Here is a 20,509-nt window from a genome sequence, read left to right as displayed (position 1 = left end):
TAACCCCTTTAGGCTATGTTTACATTGTGTATGAGTCAGTCCGTAGTTCGTACGCCACCGTACATGTGCGGCTGAAACTACGGGCGTGGGAAAAATCGACATGTGGCCGTATGCGTACAAACCGCGAACATACGCCCGTAGTACAGTTATGCTTCCCTAGCTTGATTCGAAGCAATCTGAAACAGGTCATTTACTTGGAAATCTTCGCCCAGCCCACTAAAACTCACAGAACCTTTTGGATCGAAAAATCAAGTTCAATTTGGCTGAAATAAGTACTCCGTACAGGACCGCAAGAAAATCCACGGCCTTGAGTTTCAACATTTCCGTCCTCAAAAAATGGTCTTGTTCATTTTTCACGGCGCCATATACGATCCTGCCGTAAGCTCATACGTAGTGTGCACTGTGCGGGCGTATATCGTATACTTTCAAGCGAACGCATCAACCTCAAAACTACATGCGTATATTCGCGGTTCTCACTACGGACGGACTCATACGCAGTGTGAACATAGCCTTAAGCTGTATGGAGCTGTTAATTGGTACCTATAGGCTTGTAACAAATAATTGTAGCATGCTCTATTGAATGCTGTATGATAAGGGCAATACAGTGACACTCAGAAAAGTTTATGGCAGTATACAGCACCGAAAAGGTTTGGTGTGTTCATGTAGCCCTAATGGTACCCTTTACAAGGCTGTTTTAATACATTGGTTGGCCCGGTGCACAGCCATTAAGAGTGGGCCCCTTCCCTTTTTGCCCCCCCCCCCCCCAACCCAGCATTATCAGAATCAGAGCTCCACACACAGTATAATGCCCTGAAAGTGCCCCCACACTGTATTAAGAGCCCCAATACATACGGTAGTTACCTTCTAACTTTATAAAGATATCACCAATGATACCATTACATAATACTGCCACACCATGACCACTACCACTACAGACCCTATGACAGAGTGCAGTTACATCCATTTACTCACAGGAGGCGTCTTGTCTGATAAGAGTCTTTCACCTTTTCTTTCACTCCATCCAGCGTGGGCCTCCTTGAAGTCCTACTTTGGCTGTGAATCCTCTCTCCAGAGTCTGCCAGAGAAACATTTTAGGCTCCAACACATCCAGTAGTTACCCCCCTCTGTGCCCCTATATAGTAGTTACATCCCTCTGTGATTCCACTTAATAATTAGGTATGCTCTGTGCCCCAATATTGTAGTAAGGTACCTTTATAATATAGGCACCACTGTGCAGCACTAATGTAGTATAGACCCGTGTGCTGCCCCCAGTATCAAAGACAGCTGTGTGCTGCCCCCAGTAGTATATAGACCCCTGTGTGCTGCCCCCTAGTACTATAGACCACTAGGTGCTTTCCCCAGTAGTATATAGACCCCACTGTGCTGCTCCCAGTAGTATATACCCCTTGTGTGCTGCCACCAGTACTATAGACCACTATGTGCTGCCCCAAGTGGTATATAGACCTCTGGTGCGCTACCCCCAATAGTATATAGACCCTATTGTGCTGCCCCAATAGTATATAGCCCCCTCTCTGCTCCCCCAGGTATATATACCCCCCTGTGCACCCCCAGTAGTATATAACCTTCCTGTGCGCTCCCCCAGTTATACTGTATATAGACCCCCCTGTGTGTCTCCCCAGTAATATATAGACCCCTTTGTGCTGCCCCTTAGTAGTATATAGACCCCTGTGTGCCGCCCGGTAGTATATGTATCCCCTGTGCTCCCCCAATAGTATATAGCCCCCTGTACTCTCCTCCAGTTATATATACCCCCCTGTGCAACCCTCAGTAGTATATATATCCCCTGTGCTCCCCCCAGTAGTAAATAGCCCCCTGTGCGCTCCCCTATTATATATACTCTCCTGTGTGCCCCCCAGTTATATATACCCCCCTGTACACCCCCTCCAGTAGTATATAGACCCCCTGTGCACCCCCTAGTAGTATATAGACCCCCGCTGTGTGCTGCCCCTGGTAATATAGCCCTCCTTTGTGCTCCCCGTCCCATATAGCCTATAAAAAAACACTTATACTCACCTGGGTCCGTGCGTCTCCTCTGCTCTTCTCTCCTCTTCACTTCACCCTTGTGGCCGCAGGCAATACTTTGCCTGCCGTCAAAAGAGGCCACTCTCCCCCCTCGCGGTGCCGGAGCTCAGTGACATCACTCGAGTGTCGACACAACGGGAGAGAGGCCTCTTGTTATTGCAGGCAAAGCACAAGTGTGACTGACAGGGAGGAAGCCAATGGATCCCGCCCTGTCAGTGCTGCTGCTGCCTGTAACTATGAGCACTCGTTACGACCACTCATAGCTACAGTGCAGAGCAAAGCAGCGGGGGGGGGGGGGGGCGCCAAGGAAGGTTAAGTAGATTAACTACCTACCGATCCTGATTGCGCCCCCTGACTAGCCAGAGTCATGTGCAACCGCTCAGGGTGGTCCCCTTTAACTAGTGGGCCCAGTGCATGTGCACCATTTGTCCAATGGTTAAAGTGGCCCTAAACCTTAATGCTGTGGCATACAGTGGATAATTTTTATAAAAATAAACTTAGGCACATAGAGGGACATTTCTCAAACTAATTGCGCCTGTTTTTAGTCTAATATATCTAGTTTGCTCTCAAAATAAACCTAATATGAACTTATGAAGCTTTTTTAAACAAAACTATCCAAATTAGATGCAACTTTTTGAATGAGATTTTTTGTTGTTAATTAGGTCGAAAGTGCGCCAGAATTCTTATTTAACTAAATTTATTAACTAAAAGTCGCGTATATTGGCGCATCGCTACGTCTGCTCCGAACCAGGTGAATTTATTAGATTAATTAAAAGACCATTATTTTTAAGACGCATTTACTATGCTATTACATAAATTTACCTAAACACATTAGATTGGAAATTATGCCAAAACATCTTTGACAAAATCGTGTTTTTAGATTTGTTAGTAAATATCCCCCATAAAGTCCATGCTTCTCTATATAACAGTAGATAGGGGTATGTAGCTGTGCATTCTCTTGTTTATGGCAGATCCTTTCCTCATGAGACTTTACAAATTATGTCTTGGTGCAACAAATGTTGTAGTTATTTGCTTATACTTTGCCATTATTAAATTGCAGTAATTGTTTTTTTTTTTTTGTTTTGATTTTAGAAACTAACAAGGCAATCCAATAAACAACAGCTGTTGTTTATTGCAAAATACATAGTGTGAACATGGCCTCAATATGTATTTCACCCTTAACCAAACACTGCACTGAAAAAATATATTGGTTTGTGGTACATTTTTTTCCCCATGTACCATACTAGCGGTAAATACTGGCACATTCAAGTGCATCCTAAGGCTATGTTCACATTATTTGTTGTTTTGAAAATAATGTCCGCTCTTTGCACAACAGTCATTGTTTTGAAATCCGGACATTGGGGGAGATTTATGAAGCTGATAAAAAGTAAAATTGTCTCAGTTGCCCCTAGCAACCAATCAGATTCCATCTTTCATTTTACAAAGAGTCAGTGAGGAATAAAAGGTGGGATCTGATTGGTTGCTAGGGGCAACTAAGCCAAATATACTTCACACCAGTTTGATAAATCTCCCCCATTGTTTTTACATAGATTGAACAAAGTCAATAAAATAAAACTAAAGTAATTGTTGAAAGTTATTTGCTGTTTTAATCAATGACATCTTGCTGGGTATATGAGAATCTCTTCTACATTCCTTTGTGGCTTGGATAACGCATAATATAACTCAGGCTTTTCAAAGAAGGAAGCAGAATCAAAATAAATGTCAATTAAATGCTTTGTATACTGGAAATGTAACAGATGGAATCAGGTTAGATTCTACATTTGGATAGATGGTGTGATTAAGCAGCTGCTCGTATTTAAACTGTTGACCACGTTTCATAATAAGAACTTCTACAGATTGTTACTTTTAACTTAAATAAGTGAAAGGGAAAGAAAATATCTGTTCTTCTTCAACAGCCAAGAACATTTTATTTGTCAATGAAAAAGCTATATCTGGCCTTATCAATCTGTTACTGGTCATATAAGGATACCTAAATATAATTGTAACTTCAAGAATCAATATCGTATAGAGAAAGAAAATTTCTGCCACTCTCTTCAGCTCAGGTTCAAATTTCCACAAATTTTATTTCATATACTTTAAAATGCTGTTGTGTTTCGGACCTATGCGGTCTTTAGTCTTGACTGTACATAAAACATATAACATACATTTTAAACTCTAGCTAGTTAGTGATAACAATTAATATACAAATTATGACATTAATTAAAAGATAAGAAAAAAGAACAGGCAAAAAACAAATCTATAACTGAGTGGAGAGTAAGTTATTAAAGGACTAACTCTCCACTCGGTTATAGATATGTTTTTTTTGTCTCTTCTCCTTTTTTCTTTTCTTTTAATTATTATCATAATTGGTATAATTTGTAGAATAATCTTTCTCCCTAACTAGCCAGAGCCTAATGTATGTTATATGTTTTATGTACAGCCATGACTAAGGAGTGCGTAGGTCCGAAACATGTTGGCATTTTAAAGAATATGAAATAAAATTTGTGGAAATTTTAACCTAAGCTGAAGAGACTGACAGAAGATATTTTTTTCTCTATACTTACCTTAGAGTCCAAAAGTTTCTCTTTGTGCTGTTGGGTAAGCCTATCAGTGGTGATATTGACCAGGGTGCTGACTACTTGAATTGTTGTTTCTTCTATCAATAAAGTGTACACATTTGTAGGCTATGGATGATTTTTTATTCTCTCCAATTAATGATAAATAATCGCAAATGAGCGCTTTTGCAAGTGACCTGAAATCCAATGAACAATGTAAAAACACCAAAAGATTTGAGAACAATTAACAATGATTTTTAAGTCAGCTCAAAAGATGTGATCATCGACACACAAACAAATTTCAGTTACTCATTTGACTGTTGCCTGCATACACATGGAAAGATTATCGCATACATTTGAGCAATATAACAATTTTTTGCATGATAATCTTTCTGTGTAATAGGGCCCTAATGTATGTTCCCACTTCAGAAACATAATGGAGAAAGACAGCCGTCTCGCTATAATTACGGCTGAGAATAACGATCATAATCATTATTATAACAATTATAACAATATGGACGGCTTTTCCCGCTATATTCCTGAAGTGGGAACATAGACATAAAGTTAGAACTGGAGCCCCTCAGTGGCCCATCAAGTAATAGAAAAGCATAGCTGTTGTTATACACCTGTCCTCAGGTTCTGTATGATATTACGACTCTACTCCATTCACTTTAAAGGAAATGAGCAATAATAGCTCACACAAACTAAAGAAGAGTGGTGCTTGTTTGGAAAGATTACATAGTTGGTATAGGGAGTCTTATATGTCAGTTAAGGCTTTCTGGGAAAAAGGCCACAAATTACCTCTTAGATTAATCCGGTGGGGTGGATTAAGGCGAGCTTAATTGAAGAGCGGGGTAGGAGTATGCAAGTCTTCATAAATGTCCCCCATTGTACCCCATGAAGGCTGTATAGCAGAGCAGGGAGGGCATATAGGCTTTAAGTCCATGTGCATGAGCCTTTGCTTGAAGCTAGTACATCATTTTCAATCATTTATGTGCATCTCAGTAATACTCTAAATACTGGCATTATATTAGTTTAAATACTTAGCTTTTAAGTATAAAAAAACGATGCATTTTACACTAATGAAAAATAGGCCATGTTCTGTTCTCCTTGTGTTTGAGGAGAAAATTCTGCGTAACTAATGTAAAAATCTATGAATGTATTCAACTTCAATATATAAACTATTACACTTTAATATGTTAAATCCATTTTTTTCTAATTTACAAGTGCATTTTTTAAAGACACTGTCCAAACGCAGATAAATTCCTTTCGCTTAGTTGGTTAAAATGCATAATCACATACTTTTTTTTAAGTTAAATAGTGATTTGATTTTATATGGTATGTATATCAAAATCCACTTATGCAAAGTTTTGTCATAAGACTAGACTAAGAATTTAATCTATTGAAGTATTGCTAGAGACATTGAGGGAGATTTATCAAACTGGTGTAAAGTAGAATTTTCTTAGTTACGCCTAGCAACGAATCAGATTCCACCTTTCATTTTTTAAAGAATCTGTAAGGAATGAAAGGTAGAATCTGATTGGTTGCTAGGGGCAACTAAGACAATTCTTCTTTACATCAATTTGATAAATCCCACCCATTGTGATTGTAACGCCTGGAGTAGTGGAACCACTGGGCCGACACTAGCGATGGCACAAAACCACACCAGGGAGCGGAGTCTAAGGGGCCGCTGGTTTTCACCAGAGCCCGCCGCAAGGCGGGATGGGCTTGCTGCAGGAGGCGACCCCCAGGTCGCTACCCCTGGTTTGGTTGCTAGTGACAGCAGGCGAGGCGAGGCAGGAGATGGTGCTGGCAGAGGTCTGTAGGCGTAGCAGCAGGTGACAGGCTGAACACAGGAGCGATAGTGTGACAGAGGAGCAGGAACCAGGAACAAGGACTGGGGACCAGGTAGCGGAAAGGAATCAGGAACAAGGACTAGGGACCAGGTAGCGGACAGGAATCAGGAACAACAGGGAGCTGGGCCAAACGCTATGGGAAGCATGTAGAGGCTCCAATACCTGGAAGGGGGCAGGGCTGGAACTTATAGGGGAGTGATTGACATTCAAGCCAATTAGGAGCGCACTGCCCCTTTAAATCTGAGACAGCCGACGCGCACGCCCTAGGAGGCGGGGACGCGCGTGCTGAGGTGAGGCGCCCCCCGGGGCCGAAGCAACAGCAGCGGCGGGTTCCTGCATATGGACACCGGCTGCTGCAGAAGTGGGATAGAGGGTGCGGCGGCGGTCCGGAGCACGGGACGCCGCCGTGGCCCTAACAGTACCCCCCCCCTTTGGCCTCCCCCTCTTTCTGGTCTGCAAGAACTCCTTGATGAGATCCCGATCCAGGATATTAGTTTCGGATTTCCAGGATCTCTCCTCAGGACCAAAACCTCTCCAGTCCACTAGGAAGAAACGTCTTCCTCTGACAGTTTTCATCGCTAGGATGTCTTCAACAATGTATACGTCGTCAGAGACGGCTTGTGAAGTGGAGGACGAAGCTTTACTGGAGAATCGGTTGAGGAACACTGGCTTCAAGAGGGAGACATGGAAGGAGTTTGGGATTCGCATAGTAGGGGGTAGGCGGAGTTTGTAGGTGACTGGGTTAATGCGTTTTAGCACTGAGAAAGGACCAAGAAATCGAGGACCCAACTTGTAGCTGGGAATTTTGAGAAGGACATACTTGGCCGAGAGCCAGACTTTGTCACCTGGGAGAAAGTTTGTGGCAGGTCTCCTCTTCTTATCTGCCTGGTCCTTCATGCGTTCAGAGGCTTTGAGTAAGGACTGTCGAGTCTGTTCCCAGATCGACTGAAGGTCAGAGATCAATTCCTCCACGGCAGGAACCTCAGATGATGGAGAGAGAGGCAGAGGAGGACGAGGGTGATGCTCATAGACCACATAGAAAGGAGACTTGCCTGTGGAACTCGAGTCCAGATGGTTATAAGAAAACTCTGCCCATGGAAGTAGATCGGACCAGTTGTCTTGGCGGCTGGAAACAAAATGACGTAGGTAGTTACCCAGGATCTGATTGACTCTCTCCACTTGCCCGTTGGTCTGGGGATGATAGGCAGATGAGAAGTCCAGCTTCACTTGGAGCTGCGAGCAGAGGGCATGCCAAAACTTGGAGACAAATTGAGAGCCTCGGTCGGACACAATGTGAAGAAGAAGTCCATGCAGGCGGAAGATGTGTCGGAAGAACAACTGAGCCAGACGGGGAGCAGAGGGTAGTCCAGGAAGGGCCACGAAGTGAGCCATTTTAGAGAAGCGGTCAGTCACCACCCAAATGACTGTATTGCCCGCGGATGGAGGTAGGTCAGTGAAGTCCATCCCTATGTGGTGCCAGAGACGGTCCGGGACTGGCAAGGGCAAAAGTAGGCCGGCAGGTCTTTGACGGGGCTGACTTGTTCCTGGCACAGACTGCGCAGGAAGCCACAAAGTCCTTGACATCCTGAAGGAGATTGGGCCACCAGTAGTGACGGGAGATCAATTGCCCAGTCTTTTGAGCTCCCGGATGCCCGGCCACCAAAGAGGAATGACCCCACTTCAAGATGCGGGGCACACATAAGTTTTACCGGGAGGCAGTCTCTGCAGAGTAGAAGTGGCAACAGGTACTAGGCGATCGGGAGGTATTATGTGACGAGGGGATTCCTCTTGCCCCATGACATCGGATGCTCGGGATAATGCATCGGCCTTTATATTCTTCTCGGCTGGATGGAAATGAATAGTAAAGTTGAACTGTGAGAAGAAGAGGGACTACCTGGCCTGCTGGGGATTGAGGCGTTGAGCCGATTGGAGGTAGAGGAGGTTCTTGTGGTCCGTGTAGATGTTAACGGGATGTCTAGCCCCCTCTAGGAGATGACGCCACTACTCCAGTGCCAACTTAATAGCCAGGAGTTCACAGTCTCCAATCGTATAGTTCCTCTCGGCAGGGGAGAAAGTCTTAGAAAAGAACCCGCAGGTTCTGGTCTTGCCTGATGTGTCCCTTTGCGAGAGGATGGCTCCTGCGCCCACAGAAGATGCATCGACTTCAAGAGAAAACGGCTTGGAGACATCTGGACGGACTAGAGCAGGAGCAGAGGCAAAGGCAGACTTTAGGCTATTGAAGGCTTGTTCGGCCTCTGGAGGCCAACGTCTGGGATCTGCCTTCTTCTTGGTGAGAGCCACTATGGGTGCGACCAGGGTAGAGAAGTGAGGGATGAACTGCCGATAGTAGTTGGCAAATCCAAGGAAACGTTGGATAGCTCTAAGTCCCACAGGACGTGGCCACTGGAGAATAGCTGAGAGCCTGACTGGATCCATCTGTAGGCCCTGGTCGGAGACAATGGGGGAGATTTATCAAAGGGTGTAAAATTTAGACTGGTGCAAACTGCCCACAGCAACCAATCACAGCTCCTCTTTCCTTTCAGCACTGCCTAAAGCTGAGCGGTGATTGGTTGCAGTGGGTAGTTTGCACCATTCTAAATTTTACACCCTTTGATAAATCTCCCCCAATGTATCCAAGAAATGGCAGGCTGCGCTGATGGAAAACGCACTTCTCCAGCTTGGCATACAAATGGTTGGCCCGTAGTCTTCGTAGAACCTGCCGTACATGGGACACGTGGGTCTGCTGGTCGTGGGAGAAGACCAGGATGTCATCAAGATAGACAATGACGCATACATAGAGGAGATCGCGGAATATATCATTCACGAATTCCTGGAAGACCACTGGGGCGTTGCATAGGCCGAATGGCATGACCAGATATTCGTAGTGCCCATCTCTGGTGTTGAAAGCGGTCTTCCACTCGTCTCCTTCACGAATACGGATCAAGTTATATGCTCCCCTGAGATCCAGCTTGGAGAAGATCCTAGTTCCACGGAGACGGTCGAATAGTTCGGGGATTAGCGGAAGAGGATAGCGGTTCTTGACAGTCACCTTATTTAAGCCCCGGTAGTCTATGCATGGGCGGAGGGAACCGTCCTTCTTCTGCACAAAGAAAAATCCAGCGCCAGCGGGAGACGTGGATTTACGGATGAAGCCCTTCTGTAAGTTCTCCCGGATGTAGGAGGACATGGCTTTAGTCTCGGGCACAGAGAGAGGGTATACTCGACCACGTGGAGGAGACGTTCCTGGAAGAAGGTCTATAGGGCAATCATAGGGCCGATGAGGTGATAGAGCGTCCGCCTCCTTGGCCGAGAAGACATCAACGAAGTCTTGGTATTCCTCCGGTAATCCGGACAGAGGCTTGGCGTAAGCAGGTGACCTCGTAGAGCACTTGGGTTGAGGAGACTTCAGACACCGATTTGGACAGTCCTGACCCCAGCTGAGAACCTCCCCAGTTCTCCAGTCCAGCTTAGGGGTATGTAATTGCAGCCAAGGGAGACCCAGCAGGATGTTGGAAGAGGAATGGCGCAAGACGTAGAAGGAGATCCTCTCCTGATGTAAGGCGCCCACCTGGAGGACTAGAGGTGCAGTCTGGCAGTGCACAGCTTCGGTAAGAATCTCGCCCATGACCGAAGAGATAGACCGGGGTTGGGCTAGCTGGATCACGGGTAGCCGCCATCTTTGGACCAACGAAGCAGAAATGAAAAGGCCAGCAGCGCCAGAGTCGATGAGGGCAGTAGTCTGGAGAACATGCCCTGAGGGTGTCTGGATGGAGACTGGCATAGTCAACCTTGGAGAGGTGGCATTCACACCTAGGGAGGCCTCTCCCACCGGACCTAGGTGAGAGCGTTTCCCAGACGCTGAGGACGTTGGGGACATCTCTGACGATAGTGATCAGCGCCACCGCAATAGAGGCAGAGATTTTGCTCCAGTCGACGGGCCCTCTCCTCAGTCGTCAGGCGAGCTCATTCCACCTGCATAGGAACTTCTGGAGACGACTGGGGCATAGGAGCAACGGGATTCTGGAACACCGGTGCCAGTCGGGGATGGCGACGGGGCAGGCTCAAACGCCGTTCTTGCCGGACCTCCTCCTCTCTCTCGGAAAACCTGGTGTAGACTCTGGTAGCCAGTAGAATGAGTTCATTCAAGGAGGTAGGAAGGTCTCGGGCAGCGTGAACATCTTTCACTCGACTGGACAGGCCCTTTTTAAAGGTGGCAATTAGGGCGGCCTCATTCCAGTCCAGTTCTGCAGCCAGGGTGCGGAACTGGATGGCATAATCACCAATGGAGGATATTCCTTGAGATAGATTGAGGAGAGCAGTCTCAGCCGAAGACGCACGGGCAGGTTCCTCAAAGACAGAGCGGAAATCGGCCAGGAAGATTCGGAGATTAGCAGCAACAGGGTCATCACGGTCCCACAGCGGTGTGGCCCAGGCCAGAGCTCTACCTTCAAATAGGCTGATTATGAAAGCCACTTTAGAGTGCTCGGTGGCAAACTGACTGCTTAGAAGTTCAATATGCATAGTGCATTGAGTCAGGAATCCTCTGCACAACTTGGGGTCACCTCCATATTTACTTGGGAGAGCCAGTTGTAGTTTTGAAGAGGCTGCAGGAGGTGATGACTGCTGAGCTGTGGTATGCTGCTGTACGGCTGCAGTCAGTTGTTGGATCAGCTGTAACTGTTGCTGGATCTGTTGCGCCTGTAGGGCGACCACTCAGGCTACTTCACGGATATCAGGCACCTCGCAGGGATCCATGGATGGAGCCTACTGGTTGCTAGTTACAGCAGGCGAGGCGAGGCAGGAGCAGTAGGCAGGAGATGGTGCTGGCAGAGGTCTGTAGGCGTAGCCGCAGGTGACAGGCTGAACACAGGAGCGATAGTGTGACAGGAACCAGGAACAAGGATTGGGGACCAGGTAGCGGAAAGGAATCAGGAACAAGGACTAGGGACCAGGTAGCGGACAGGAATCAGGAACAACAGGGAGCTGGGCCAAACGCTATGGGAAGCATGTAGAGGCTCCAACACCTGGAAGGGGGCAGGGCTGGATCTTATAGGGGAGTGATTGACATTCAAGCCAATTAGGAGCGCACTGCCCCTTTAAATCTGAGACAGCCGACGCACGCGCGCCCTAGGAGGCGGGGAAACGCGCGCCGGTCGGCACAGCGACGGGCAGGAGCGCGGTAAGGTGAGGCGCCCCCCGGGGCCGAGGCAACAGCAGCGCTGGGTCCCTGCATATGGACATCGGCTGCTGCAGAAGTGGGAAAAAGGGTGCGGCGGCGGTCCGGAGCACGGGACGCCACCGTGGCCCTAACAGTGATTTGACCATATGCATTAATCATGGTCCCGAAGTCTGGTCATCTCCTAAATGTTGGTACTGTATGACGAGAAATGGTATGCACCATCACCAACAACAGCTCAACCTGAACCTTGCCCTTCACCAAGGCTACAAATTGGACAGAACACATTCCCAAATGCATAAAGGAAGGCATTAAAATTATAAAAAGACTAAATTACTTTCTTCTCATTGATTTTCTCAATGAATGTATGTTTCAAGGGCGGGTCTGCTGACTTCAATTATTATTTCTATAATTGACCTCACAAGAGACCTCACAATACTCTGCAGATGGAAAAAATAAAATCTAATTTAAAAATAAAAAAGGTATTTTTGGCTTTAAAGGGTACCTATAATTTAAACAAACTTCTGACATCATGGTGACATGTCAGAGGTGTGCATCAGTCGGGCTCCGGTTGCTGAGACCCCCTGCCGATTAATAGAATAAAGGGGAAAATGCACGCAGCAGCTTGCGCTCTGCCTCTTCATCTCCGTTTCATTGCTAAAGTTATAATGAATTATAATGTAATTGCTGTATTGAACGTTTCATAGCGATCCATTATAACTCTGTCCACCGCTACTTTAGCAAAGAGACCGAGATAAAGAGCCAAAGCACGTTCTACTGCGGGCATCTGTTCCTTCATTCTAAAGATAGTATGACCTGTCAGAAGTTTTTTAAATGATAGGTACCCTTTAAGAGGTTAAATACCACAGATTTGGGACATTTTTAATTTGAATATACACTAACGTTTAAAAGTTTGGGGTCACATTGAAATGTCCTTATTTTTTAAGGAAAAGCACTGTACTTTTCAATGAAGATAACTTTAAACTAGTCTTAACTTTAAACAAATACACTCTATACATTGCTAATGTGGTAAATGACTATTCTAGCTGCAAATGTCTGGTTTTTGGTGCAATATCTACATAGGTGTAAAGAGGCCCATTTCCAGCAACTATCACTCCATTGTTCTAATGGTACAATGTGTTTGCTCATTTGCTCAGACGGCTAATTGATGATTAGAAAAAACCTAAGCAATCATGTTCACACATCTGAAAACAGTCTAGCTCATTACAGAAGCTACAAAACTGACCTCCCTTTGAGCAGATTGTGTTTCTGGAGCATCACATTTGTGGGGTCAATTAAACGCTCAAAATGGCCAGAAAAAGAGAACTTTCATCTGAAACTCGACAGTCTATTCTTGTTCTTAGAAATTAAGGCTACTCCCTTCAGAGGACAGCACAAACAGGCTCTAACCAGAGTAGAAAAAGAAGTGGGAGACCGCGTTGCACAACTAAGCAAGAAGATAAGCACATTAGAGTCTCTAGTTTGAGAAACAGACACCTCACAGGTCCCCAACTGGCATCTTCATTAAATAGTACCTGCAAAACACCAGTGTCAACATCTACAGTGAAGAGGCGGCTGCGGGATTTTGGCCTTCAGGGCCAATACTGGCCAATAAAAGAAAAAGATTAAGGGCAAAAGAACACAGACATTGGACATAGGAAGACTGGAAAAAAGTGTTGTGGACCGATGAATTCAAGTTTGAGGTGTTTGGATCACAAAGAAGAACGTTTGTGAGACGCAGAACAAATGAAAAGATGCTGTAAGAATGCCTGACGCCATTTGTTAAGCATGGTGGAGGTAATGTGATGGTCTGGGGTTGCTTTGGTGCTGGTAAGGTGGTAAATTTGTTTAGAGTAAAAGGGATTCTGAATAAGGAAGTGTATCACTCAATTTTGCAACGCCATGCCATACCCAGTGGACAGCGCTTGATTGGAGCCTATTTCATCCTACAACAGGACAATGACCCTAAACACACCTCCAAATTGTGCAAGAACTATTTACAGCAGAAGCAGGCAGCTGGTATTCTTTTGGTAATGGAGTGGCCAGCGCAGTCACCAGATCTGAACCCCATTGAATTGTTGTGGGAGCAGCTTGACCGTATGGTACGCCAAAGTACCCATCCCACCAATCCAATTTGTGGGAGCTGCTTCTAGAAGCGTGAAGTGCAATTTCACCAGCTTACCTCAATAGATTAATAGCTATAATGCCAAAGGTGTGCAATGCTGTAATTGCTGCAAAAGGAGGATTCTTTGACGAAAGCAAAGTTTGATGTAAAAACAATGTTATTTCAAATACAAATCATTATTTCTAACCTTGTCAATGTCTTGACTCTATTTTCTATTCATTTTACAACCTATGGTGGTGAATAAGTGTGACTTTTCATGGAAAACACAAAATTGTTTGGGTGACGCCAAACTTTTGAATGGTAGTGTATATCCTAGGGAATGATTGATTCTTAAAATGTGTTAATTGAAACCATGCACTAAAATGCACTAGTTCATAATACTTAACCCAGGCAACCTTAACAATAGGGACCTGAGTCTCCTATCAGAATGGACCCTACAAAGCTCAGCTGTCTGTGGAGCTTCCATACATAATAAGTGAAACAGACTCTCAGCAGCACCCTTGTGCTATAAACTTAGATTTAAGAGAAAACTGAAAAATCAAATATTTTAAAGAGGCAGAAAGTGAGGGAATGTCTGTTTGTCCTGTTAACCCTTTCCTGACTTTCCAAATTCTAAGTTTTGGCCTCCTTACTTTCCTACCCACGTTCCTCATATTTTTCCACTGGCAGAATCATATGAGAGCTTATTTTTTTGCAGGACATACTTTACCTTTTACTGGCACCCTTTATTTTAAAGTGATATTAATACCCCCTTTCCATATAAGGAGTTCTCAGCAACATTCTTAAGCTTATATTGTGGACATTTAATAGCTTACCAAATAAAAGATTTATTTGTGATCTCTCCCCTCAAAAATGCATGTTGTTCTTGGTGGACAGTGCAGTAGGGGTGGGGTTTAAGGGCTGTGAAACTCATATCTCAGCTCACATCAGCACAGTAGGCCCCACCCTCTCTGTGACATCATCAACATCTTGGCCCCTCCCCCTCCACAGCCATTGGAATGGGCTGGCCTAGAGGGGGTGGAGGCTAGGCCTCTAGGTTGGCCCATTCCAATGTTAAAAAAATATAATTAAAGGCAATGGATGTTTCAAAATAATCACAATTAAAATGTAAACAGGCCCTCCGAGAGTTGGGATCACATTTTTTCCAATCTCAGCTAGTCTTTCATTGGAGATATTATAACCATGCACATTTTCATTCAGGAATACGGTCTTCCTGTAAACTGTATGTATGTGCTTTTTCACAGAGTGGTCAAATAAGATATTGAATCTATAAGAGGCTTAGGAATTATTATTCAACCTTTTAACCAAATTCTGCAAGTCCAATATAATACAATGTGAAAAGATTAATGCTATTATACAAACAACATACTATAAACTAGTAGGCTTCCTATAACCTTAGCCATATTTAATATAGGCATTGTGCCTCAAATGATGCTTTACTTGCTAAAACAATAGTACAAAACAAAGACAAAAAAAGATAATGTCTTCTGATGCAAGAGTCACTTTGATAGGCCTAAGCTCAACTCAAACCGATATTGATTTTGTATGTGTGTCAGTTTTATTTGCTGGGCTCAAACAGTTTATCATCTCTTCAGTCAGCCTGATCCCTTGCTACTAAAAGTCGAATAACTAGAGTTATAGAAAGAGATGCATACAAAGACAAACAAATACATCCTTCAAACAAGTATTCGTTCCTTTGATAGGACAAGTTCAATAACCAAAACAATTTTTAACAAGTCTCCTGATAAATGATGTGAGACAACAAGAAGAAAAGTAAATGAAAGGGAAAACATGCTACAATGTCATATTAAAGAGATCAGACCTAACACTGATTAATCCGTATGCTATCAAATTGGCCTGTTCAAACATTATACAAGTACTAGCGTTCCATGCCCAACATTGGAATTATTCATCTAAGCATATTTTACTAATATTGTACACAATGTGATGTAACAAATCACATTCTAACGAGTAAATGGTGTAATAAGTAGCGAGAATGAAGATAGGCGAGTGCGAGTTGTCTATTCACACATGACATAAATTTATGCCACAGTAAAACCTGCATGTAGATTTTAATGCAGATTTAGACTATGTTTCAACTACTGGATCATAGTGGGAAAGTCAACCTTCTGTTAATATTGAAAGCTGCAAATAATGATCATGAACATTATTTGTGGCCATCAATATTACCAGATGACCCCATAGTGGGCACAACCTTAGATCATGAATTTTTCCATGATATATAAATATGCCACAGCCAGTGGGCAGCCAGTGAAAGATTTATTTAATTGTGATCTGTGTCCAGTATGAATATATTACCGAATTTTCCGGCGTATGAGACAACTTTTTAACCCCAAAAAATCTTCTCAGAAGTCGGGGGTCATCTTATGTGCCAGGTATGGTCGCCGCATACGGTGGGGGAGCTCAAAAATGGCTGCATGCCCACCGTATGTGGTGACCACTATAAAAAAACACAGTTAATTCACCTGTGACCCATTCTCGGCAGCCCCGCATCTCCCATCCCCTTTCCGGCGCAGGCAGTGTAGCACTGCCTGTGCTGGAGGTCCCCAAAGCTCTCCTGGGCAGCCAAGCGTCTCATCGACAGAGACACTCGGCTGCCAGGAATAGGTCACAGGTGAGTTAACTGTTGTTGTTTTTTACTAACTGGAGCCTTGTTGTGGTCAGGCAGGGGTTAACTGCTTGACTGCAACAGGGCTCCAGTTAGTATGCCCTGCTGCAGTCATTCAGGGGTTAACATTGTCCGGCGTATAAGGCGAACCCCTGACAATCTTCCTGAAAATACAGTAAGTTAACATCAGACCAGAACATATGTTTTAAAAAGAAAAGTGAGAGGATATAGGGGTTTTGCAGTTTATATCTGAAGTGTACCTGTTGTTTCTAAAATCTTTTGTCATGTCATAAAAACATGGCAAAAGTTTTGATCAGTACCAATCGGGAAAATGAGCGGGAGGGGACACGCTATAGAAAAAGAAAAAAAGAGTCAGGCTCATTACGTAAGTCTATGTAGATTGATTCACTTTTTTCTTAAACAGAGATGCAGCGCGGTCCTCCCCCTTCTCCATCTAACTATTGATACGGGTCTAAACACTACTATAAGTTAGATATTTTCAACCTTTTTTAAAAAAGAGGACATATAGAGGTAGAGAGGGCTTTTGTATTTTGTATTAAGATTTTATTAGCGACTTTATAAAAGAATCCTGAAATCTTGCCGTTTTTATTTTTACCACAAGGCCTACAACTAAACTAAGATTGTCTGATTTGTCTGTGGCTATAGGAAGGAGCCTGTAATCCATGCAGCATTATAGGCATTACAAGGTGACACATGTAGGGATTTCCATAGGTAAAACTCACAGCTCAGTCTCAGCATGTGAAAGGTCTTATTCATGGCAATGGACTGATTTTAAAGCATATCCCTAAATGCTGTTCAAAATAGCTCAGGTAAGATGGCAGTCTCTATAATAATGTACAAAAAAATTAAGAAGCAAAAGATTGCAGGTGCAATTTTTACAATTTTTATATAACACATACACAACGTTGCTATATCAGATGTATCAAATCAATTAAAGAAAGTTTAGTTGACACATGTCCTATAAAGGCATACATATCGCCCCAAAAAACAACTTTTGACATGTCAGAGAGTTTGAGTGTTGAAACATTGATCGATCAAAAGAATGAGACAGAAGAGGATCATGCTGCTGTACAGTTCCCTACCAGCTCTGTATTGAATTTCACTCATTTAAAGTAATTGTGTATACTGTAACTGAACATAAATTCAATAATTATTTATACTTTATTTTCTAACATATAATTTAAAGTAAAAAATCAGCAATCCTGTTTTTTTTTTTTCCTCCTTTTATTTACGATGTTAACCATACAGGCAGAATTTTGTTATATTATAATATATTGGACAATTTAACACGCCATGATATATAATATGTTCATTTATTTTTTACACATTTTTATTTTTATAATGGGTAATATAAACTTTAATTAGGGTTTATTTTATAAAGAGTTTTTTTTTTCAATACTTTTAAAAACATTTCTTTCTTTCTTTCTTGGCAATCTGGCTATGTTCACACAACATTTTTCAGCTCCGTTTAAAATTATGTTTCTTAGTTTGAGTCTAAAATAACAGACGTCATTTAACTGTCTAGCCTTTCCAATGACTGGTGTTTGTACATTATTCTAGTTTGGGTTTACTAATTGGCCTTTGGGTGTGTCTTAATTGAAAAGTCTATTGAATTTAATTGTAAAAACAGAGAAAAAAATGGTGGAAAAGAAAAACTGTGTGAACAACTAATAAAAAACGTTCGCTGTTTGCAAAAGATGTCCGAAAATAATGATCATGTTCATTATTTTGACGTCCATGTAAAAAACGTCCATTATTCAATAAATTGTGTGCATTGGACATGCGAATTTCCATTGATTTTAATGCATTGCATTGCAGTCAGTTAAATTGCAGCGATAACAGATCTTTCTTAAATATCAAAATTGTCTGCCTTTTCTCTATTTTTGATGTTGTGTGAACATGGCCTGAGAATAGACTCCATACATAGATCGCTTATCAGACAGGACAGAGTTAAGTGGTTTACCCTCGCCTGTCAGGCTAAGTGATCGGGTCCTGATCAGTCAGTGACAGGTAATTATCCTGTCACTGACTTCGTTAAACGCAGCGATCGCTGTGATTACAGAGTTTAAGGGAATAATAACAGACAGCTGTGTGACCACGGCTGCCTGTCATTACCTCCGGCGCCAGCAACACTGATGTGTGCAGGACTACTCACATTGGAGCGGTCCTGCACATGTTAATAGCCCCTTCACTGCAGGAACGTACAGTATGTGCAATAGAAGCATATATATACAGATTGTGGACGTGAAGGGAATATCCAGGCTTAGAAATATCCAGAAACAGCACCACTCTAATTTGTGTGTGATTTTTCAACTCCCAAACAACCAGAGGACAGGGCTGGAGCTATTTTTGCAAGAAAGTAGATTTTGATTCTTCAAATCCTGGATAATTCATTTAATAGTTTTCCTTCTATTAATCCCCTGTCACTGTTGAAGAAAGCATAAAAGAAAGAGGAAAATACATATTCATATGGGGTAGCCAGCACATTATTCTGTAATTGAGGGAGAGAACCCACAGCAGCTCAGCATGGGAGGGAGAAGGGAATCACACACTTTTCAGACACAGCGTGATTCCTCATGGACTGTAGAATATGAAGTTAGTCAGGAATGGAACTCTAGGATATAAGTGAAGACAACAACATCCTGGCTGCTAAGAACTCACTCCCAACTCTAAGGTACATAAACACAGAGGAAAATTCAGAAAATAGTAACAGGATACAAATTTATTACATGACTATGTGCCCACACAATATTTTCTTGGCCATTTGATAACTGCCTTTTAGGATGGCCATCATTTTGAGGCCAAATAATGGCAGTTATTTCATAATGATGATCGTTATTACTATCACAGGCATCATGAAATAAAAGGTGTTATTTGGCCTCAAAATTACGGCGGTCAAACAGCAAAAAAACAACAAAAAAAAAACCAAGGTGGCGCGAGAACATAGCCTGAAAGTTATTGCAACTTTTATAAGGCTGAGTGCCTACTAACAAAAGTAAATATCACCTTTTTTGTCAATATTGTCTATAACTTTTAATATATCATTGCCAGCAGATGTACAGGATAAATTGATACATTTTACAGGATGTATCACTTTTATTCCACTAAATGCAATATATTAGAGATGAGCGAATAGTAAAATATTCGAAAATTCGAAATCCGAATATCCCCCAATATTCGTATATTTAATTGAATATCAAATATCATTATAGTCTATGGGACAAAAATACTTGGGACTTTGAAATCAATATTCGACCACTTGGAGGTCACAAAGTCCACAATGGCCCCTCAGAAAATGATGCCAAAACCTCTGGAATGCATCTGGGACACCTGGGGAAGCATGCCTGGGAGCATTTAACATTTAACTTCCTACCCAAGGGCCCTATTACACGGGACGATTATTGTTTGCTAACTATTGTTCGCTAATCGTTTGCTAATTGTTCGATAATCATTCGCTGTTATTCCACATTCGTTCACTCAAGTTTCGCATTTGTTCACTACTCGTTCAGTGTAATTGCACGTTATTCATTGTTTTGCTGGGATCAGATGGAGCAAACGATCATAGTAACGCTCGCAATAATGATCGGATTTAACGACTATAGTTCTGTGTAATATAGTGAACAGTTTCAGGTTAACGATAAACAATCTTGTTTGCAATGGTTTGTCGTTTGTTGGTATACGTTAAAAATTGCTTTGTCTAATAGGACCCTGAACACACTGGAGGAGATTTATTAAACTGGTGAAAAAGTAGAATTGTCTTAGTTGCCCCATGAAACCAATTAGAGTCTTTGAGGAATGAAAAGTGGAATCTAATTGGTTTCTAGGGGCAACTAAGACAATTCTACTTTACACCAGTTTGATAAATCTCCCCCACTGTCTCAAAACACCTTCTAAAGTTTTCTATACTTTTAGCACTAACAAGGGCTTTTGGGGGTCCCTTCCTACCTAATTTCACCTAAAAGCTAATTCTCCCTGGTATACAGTCTCTCCCTCTCTAGCTCCAACCACCTAGTGACACAAATCGGAAATCACCTATTTGTGTACTCAGGAGGTGACATTATTTAGCCAGCCAATCACAGTTAGTTTTTTTTTTAAGTCCTAAGT

This window comes from Dendropsophus ebraccatus, chromosome 10, assembly GCF_027789765.1.
Source record: "Dendropsophus ebraccatus isolate aDenEbr1 chromosome 10, aDenEbr1.pat, whole genome shotgun sequence".
Taxonomy (NCBI): Eukaryota; Metazoa; Chordata; class Amphibia; order Anura; family Hylidae; genus Dendropsophus; species Dendropsophus ebraccatus.
This window is presented reverse-complemented; position numbering follows the sequence as displayed.